The 6,001-nt window shown below is 38.3% G+C and overlaps 1 non-coding gene across 1 annotated transcript; it reads left to right on the top strand.

Annotated features, from left to right (window-relative positions):
• Positions 1-5,237: 5,237 nt before the first annotated feature.
• Positions 5,238-5,310, top strand: TRNAR-CCU (transfer RNA arginine (anticodon CCU)). Its single transcript has one exon. It is a non-coding gene; the product is annotated as a tRNA-Arg (tRNA).
• Positions 5,311-6,001: the final 691 nt, after the last annotated feature.

The following is a 6,001-nucleotide window of genomic DNA, read 5'->3' as shown; positions in this document are numbered from 1 at the left end:
AAACAAATTAAATGAGAGTATAGGAACCCATACTAAGAGATGCAGAAGGAAATGCTGGTCATAGGGGCTCCAGGAAATATGTCTAAAGTCTATTTGTTTTTCATGGCACAATGCAGAGTCAAAAATTCTGATATATTTGATCCATCAAACCATCAAGTTAGACATGCATTGCAGTACGTCATTAACAAGTTGTATTAGTGAAGGAAGAAAATGATATGAGTGGGCCCTGAAGGCACCTGTTAGTTGTATGAGCAACGTGTTAGTTATGGTCTCAAGGAAAAGTTGTTTGAAAGAGCAATTCAGGCCTGGTGTACAGATGGCTCTATAAGATGTATTGACACCAGCCAGAAAAAGCTTCGGCGTGATGTTCTAACCATGAAAGGCTCTGAAAGACAGTGGTAAAAGAAAATCCTCCAAGTTGGCATAACTTTGAGCCGAATAACTAGCAGTTTTTTTTGTTTTTTTTTTCATGCACGGAAAGAGAAATGGCCAAAATACAGGACTACATTGATTTATAGGCAGAGGCTAATGATGTGGTTGGATAGTAAAGGACTTGGAAGAAATGCAGTTGAAAAATTGGTGACAAAAGTCTCTGGAGAATATCCCATGATATGGAATCATTCCCTGAGGAAATAAGCTAGCCAGGTTGATTGCATTGGACCATTTCCACTATGGAAGGGGCAGAATTTCATTGTCACTGGTGTAGTGACAAGCAGGCTCTGGGTATGGATTTGCCTTCCCTGTCTTGAATGCACCTGCCAAAATCATCATCCACAGACAACCGTATTGTTCATTGTCATGATATTAAGCACAGCATCATTTCTGAGCAGGGAACACATTTGACTACAAATAAAACATAACAATAGACTTGGGCACATGAAATTCACTGCTTCATGTTACTCTGAAGCAGCTGGTCTGATAGAAGGGAGGGATGGACTTCTGATAACTCGGCAATTAGTACCTGTTGGGTGGCATCACTTTATGGACCTAGGGTGATGTCCTCCTATTTTTCCCATAGTAAGGATTTAAGGGTCTGGTAATCAAGGGTTGAAAATGGGAGTACATCCTCTCACTATTTCCTCTGTTGATTCATTAGAAAAAAAAAAAAAATCCCTTCTCATGACACGTTGGGCTCTGTCAGTATAGAGATATTATGTTCCTTGGGAAGAATCCTTCTCCTAGGGAACTCAGTAATCATTTCATTAAACTAGAAGCTTGGTCAATTTGGGCTTCGTGAATGCCCAACAGGCAAAGAAAAATTTATTGTGCTGGCTGGGTGTGATTGACAAGGACGATCGTGAGGAGACTGAGTTGCTACTAAAAATGGGGGGAGAGAAGAGTATGTCTGGAAAGCCTCTTTATTCCTTAATTCTCCAATATTATGTGAGAAAAGTTAATAGAGAGCCCAGAACAGGCAGGAGGATTACTGGCACGCCCTCCAGAAATGGAGGAACTCCGTGCAACTTTTGGGAGGCAGAGGAAACCAGTGGTCATTATCATCTAAAGGGTTCTTAGGTGAGACAGAGAGGCACTGGCAGTCCAGGTTTCCTTGCTCTGACTTCCTCTGTGTGCCCATCTTTGTGACTGCTGCCTGTGTTGGTCAACAGCAACACCAAGGCCACCACCAGATGAGAGCTGACAGTCTTACACATACATCTGCCCCAGTTCCCATTCATTATTCCATTCGCTGTTGTACATGCCTGGCTTCGCAGATTTCCCTGCAAGTTCCAACTCGACCACCCATCATATCCCAGTGCTTCACAAGCACTGGCTACTGATTTGTCTGATTCTTCAATTCCTCTTGCCAGACGTCACCACCCCAGCCCCTTCCACTACCGAGTAAAGTCTAATTCCAACAACAAGTCCCTAACTTATAAATACTCATAGTGGTTCTGCTTTCCTGACCAAGCACTGACTGATACAGCTCTAAATTCGTAAATAACAATTTCAGACAGATTTTTTTTTTCTCATGAACTTACCAAGAAATATATTTTCTGTGTAGCTGTTTATTTTTCAGACAAATCATTTGCTTTTCTGCCAAGAAATATCTGTTCCATCAGATTACAGACATCATCATCATTATCCAGATATCAATCCCCAGCAATAAATATCAATAGATCTTGGAAAGGGAGTTGAATGTGAATATTCAACCCATTTTAATGTGGAAACTTGACCACGTCCTACCTCCTCACCTCTGTACCTTACCTCCATTTTTTCAATGCATGAGAGGAAGTCAATCCATTAAAAGAAGAAAGGCATCTTTCCCTAGATAAAAGATAACGATATCTTTACTTCCATGCATTGTTCGAAAACTGAGCTCTCAGTGCGTTGAGATAAAGGAGACTAGTTTGTAGTTTGCTAAATGATTTAGACATTTAAAGAATGTTTCCTTAAGATATATTGGTGACAAAGGAAAGTAATGTATGTGTGTGTCTGTGTGCACTTGTGTAGGTACACTTGTATTTACAATTAGAGTTAACGGAGTAGAACATGAGGAGAAATAAATACGGGGTCCTAGAAACCAGGGAAATGATAAGAAGGACCTCTAGTCTTAGAAGAAAGAACATGTGTGAGGGAGCTGCCAGAGAGGGGCCACTGTGATGGCCGTTGTCAAGCGCCTTTAATGTTACCCAGACGGAGGCATTGCCAGACACAAAACCAGTCTTCACAGAATGAGAACCTTGCATTATTTGCTTCCAGGGTCTCCCTTTGCAAGCTCTTGCTTGAGGGCAGAAGAGAATTTTGCTCCTTCTCCATTGGTATTTTGGCATTTGATTAGCTAAACAGAGAAACACTCCCTCATGCTATGTTCTGTTCCCATCAGGGTTGCTTGTGCAGATACCTTTCCACCACATTCTAAGACACTGTTGAGCCCCAAGTGTGGCTGGCAGGAACGATCATCCAGCAGACTGGTGGGAAAAGCACATGTGTACATCAAAAGGAGGGTGGATTAGACAGTAAGTTGAGGATACCCACCTGGGACATTTGTAAATAAAGAACCATTGTTACAGAAATAGGATTATATTCCCATTAGAAAGCTACTGTTTTTGAGACTGTTGAAGTTCCTTAAGGAATTGCAATCATTGTCTGCTATAAATACTTTCGATTGTTGCTAGAATTGCACAAGCATAGAGGAATTCTCTGTTTAATTTTGAAATCTCAAGTTTGTCAAAAATGTTTAACTATAAATAGGCAACGCCTTTACTAAAAAAAAAAAAAAAAAGTCAAAGTATATAATTTATCAAATTGAATTCCAAACTCCATCTTGTAGCTGTTGAGTTCCAGTGAATTGGGGTGAGTGTGGAAGCAGCCCTAAGGTATGGTACGCCCATTTCTCCTTCTCCAGCCTCATTTCATATGTCCATCATCACTGTGCTCCAGACACAAACTGCGTTCCCTGTCCTGAGCCGTCCATGCTTCCTTCCCCCGCCAGGCATTGACTCAACAATTCTGCTCCCTGAGGAGCTCACCTTTGTTGCTCTAATACCTCATCCCTATCCTGTCCGTCTCAACTCCGTGCTCCTGAAGAGTCATGTCTAACCTCCCAGAGCCCTGCCAACTGACCCCCCGATCCCTCAACCACCCTCTCTAAATATTTGTCAGAGTTAAAAACTTGTATATACTTTTATGGTCATTTGTCCACTCTGTCTCCCCAGTAAGTTAAAAACTAGTTGGGCAGGAACTATGTCTGATTTTTACCAAACATTGTATTTCAGCACCTGGCATGTAAGTTGATTTTATCTGTTTATTTATTATTTTATTTTTGGCTGCGTTGGGTCTTTGTTGCTGCACGTGGGCTTTCTCTAGTTGCGGCGAGCAGGGGCTACTCTTCATTGCGGAGCACGGGCTCTAGGTGTGCAGGCTTCAGTAGTTGTGGCATGCGGGCTCAGTTGTTGTGGCACACGGGCTTAGTTGCTCCGCGGCATGTGGGATCTTCCTGGAGCAAGGCTCGAACCCGTGTCACCTGAATTGGCAGGCAGATTCTTAACCACTGCGCCACCATGAGAGTCCCCAGATTTTATCTGTTTAAAAATAAATAATTGGGCTTCCCTGGTTCTATACCAAAGTACAAAGATAAAATTGTGCATATTATTTTCTCAACAATGTAATTAAACTCCTTATTTAGGAATTTTATAAGAATTGAGAGATGGATTTGAATAAGTAAAGTATAAAGTTCAAATTTATACAGTTTTTTTACAGGAATGTCTTATTCTGCATGATTCTGTTGAAAGACTGTATCTCTATCATGTTTTACTTCATTACTCATGCATTTGAAAAAGAAGTTTCCTGTTTGCACCCTCGGTGAGACTTGTAATTTATGTGTCAGAGCTCTGAATATTTTTAATGTTTCACTTTTATTTTGTATAATTATTTTACTTTACTTACAGTATCAAATTTCATGCAGACTACATATGTGTTAAAATGTATTATACTTTCTTTGAATTTCAAATTATCAAATTGTTATTAAACGCATATCAGCAATACATGTCTTTCTTATTTTCTGGCCATTAAAATATAAATATTAAAGTCAATTTGCATGTAAATAATAATTATTTATCTTGTGGAAATTTGAAAGTGTATAGAGGTTAGGGATTAATATACAAAACGGAAAAATAAAATGTTTTAAATAAAGTATGATCTGCTTCAGCAAATATTCTTTTATGTTATAATTTTTCTAAATTTCAATGATGAGAATGCATTTATGGATATACAAAGAGAAAATTAACAAAATGAAATATGGATCTGAGGAAATCAGTTCCAAGGCAGCACAGAGAATAGAAAAGAGATCTCTCTTTTACAATCTTTTACAATCTAAGAGAGCAGTTAGGAGCTCGTAGAAGATAAAATAAGAAAGGTCTATGTATCAAGGGACAGAACAACAACAAAAAGGACGAGATCCAAATATATTGGATGAAAACTTTCAAGAATTGAAGAAATGAATTCTTAGCTGGAACAAACATAATGAGTCTCAGGAAAATAAAATAATAATTTAAAAAATTAACACCATGTACCTTCATAGTAAAACTATAGAAAACAACAAAAAAAACCCCACAAACACGATCACATTCAAAAAGGAGACTACCTACAAAAGAGAAATAAACTATTTGTAGGCTTTGTATTAATAAGATAGAGATCCAAAAATAATGTTAACAATGCCTTCAAACTGCTGAGGAAAAATCCAGTCAAAATTACATATACTAGATTCAAATACCATTTAAGAATGAATGAGAGGGACTTCCCTGGAGGTCCAGTGGATAAGACTCTGTGCTCCTAACGCAGAGGACCCGGGTTCGATCCCTGGTCAGGGAACTAGATCCCACATGCTGCAACTAAAGATCCCACATGCTACAACTAGAGATCCCTCATGCTGCAACGAAGACCCAGCATAGCCAAAATAAATAAATAAATAAAAATATTAAAAAAAAAAAAAAAGAATGAATGAGAAATAAAGACATTTTCAGGTAAACAAAAAGGCAACAAAAATATATACCTGGAAACAGAATTTATGTCTGGAATAAAATATAGATATCTATATTTGGAAATCTTTTGAGTAGGACTAGGTATATTTTTACTTCCCAATTCCTAGCACAGTACCTGACACATGGTAGCTATTTAATGATTGTTTATTCAATGAATAAATTTGAAATGATCTAAAATGGTGCTGATTAATGTCATGAGAGTAAATGAAATGGCCTAGAGCAGTGGTCCACAAATTAAGGTAAGTTTATTCTGAAAGAGCCCAAATATTTTCCAAGGGATTCACAGATAAGATAGTTTTAAGAGAATCAACTTATAGATTATCACTTTATAGATGGTTAACTTCCCAAGAAGCTCTTTTCTAAAACTGACCTGATATTTTCCTACAGTTGGGGCAATAGGAAGATTTGCTACCTTCAACTTTTCCTTTCAAAATCACCCTTTTCCCACTTGAAAAGAGAAAAAGATACTGAACAGTCATGTTGAAGTGACATATAGCACATTGAAGCAAGGTATAAAAACA

Source organism: Balaenoptera ricei, chromosome 18, assembly GCF_028023285.1.
Source record: "Balaenoptera ricei isolate mBalRic1 chromosome 18, mBalRic1.hap2, whole genome shotgun sequence".
Lineage (NCBI taxonomy): Eukaryota > Metazoa > Chordata > Mammalia > Artiodactyla > Balaenopteridae > Balaenoptera > Balaenoptera ricei.
Note: the sequence above shows the minus strand (reverse complement) of the source record. Positions and strands in the feature narration are given on the sequence as shown.